Source organism: Choloepus didactylus, chromosome 6 (genome assembly GCF_015220235.1).
Source record: "Choloepus didactylus isolate mChoDid1 chromosome 6, mChoDid1.pri, whole genome shotgun sequence".
NCBI classification, from domain to species: domain Eukaryota; kingdom Metazoa; phylum Chordata; class Mammalia; order Pilosa; family Megalonychidae; genus Choloepus; species Choloepus didactylus.
In genome coordinates, this window is record NC_051312.1 from 30,903,725 (window position 1) to 30,904,360 (window position 636).

At 42.3% G+C, this 636-nt stretch overlaps 1 pseudogene; it reads left to right on the plus strand.

Moving 5' to 3' along the window:
- The first annotated feature begins 258 nt into the window (after nt 1-258).
- On the plus strand, nt 259-636 carry LOC119538798 (annotated as a pseudogene).

Sequence of the window (636 nt, forward strand, 5' to 3'; positions counted from 1 at the left end):
GTTTACTTAACAGACATATATTGAACATTTCACCCAACAATAGCAGAATAACATAGCCTTCCCTAGGGCACATGGATCATTCTCCATGATAGACCATAGTTGCATCACAAAACGAGTCTCAATAAACTTAGAAATATTGAAATCATATAATAATATCTTCTCTGATCACAATAGAATGAAAGTGAAAATCAATACCAGTGGGAGGCAGTCCTGAGAGAGTGGGGGAGCGGGCGGCAGCCCAGCTGCAGGAGCGGAGCAATGCCTAAATCAGAGGAACTTGTTTCTTCGAGCTCCTCTGGCAGGGATTCTGATAGTGAAGTCGACAAAAAGTCAAAGGGAAAGAACAAGTTATTCCGGAAAAACCTGTACAGAAGCAAAAGCCTGGTGAACCCCAGAGCCCTGTCACCTTCCAAGCAGAGCAGCAACTGATACGATGAGATGTTTCAGATTGGAAAAATGAGGTACTTCGTTGTTCGGGACTTTAAAGGGCAAGTTCTAATTGACATTAGAGAATACTGCATGGATACAGAAGGCGAAATGAAACCAGGAAGAAAAGGAATTTCTTTAAATCCCGAGCAGTGGAGCCAGCTGAAGGAACAGATTTCTGACATTGATGATGCAGTAACAAAACTGTAA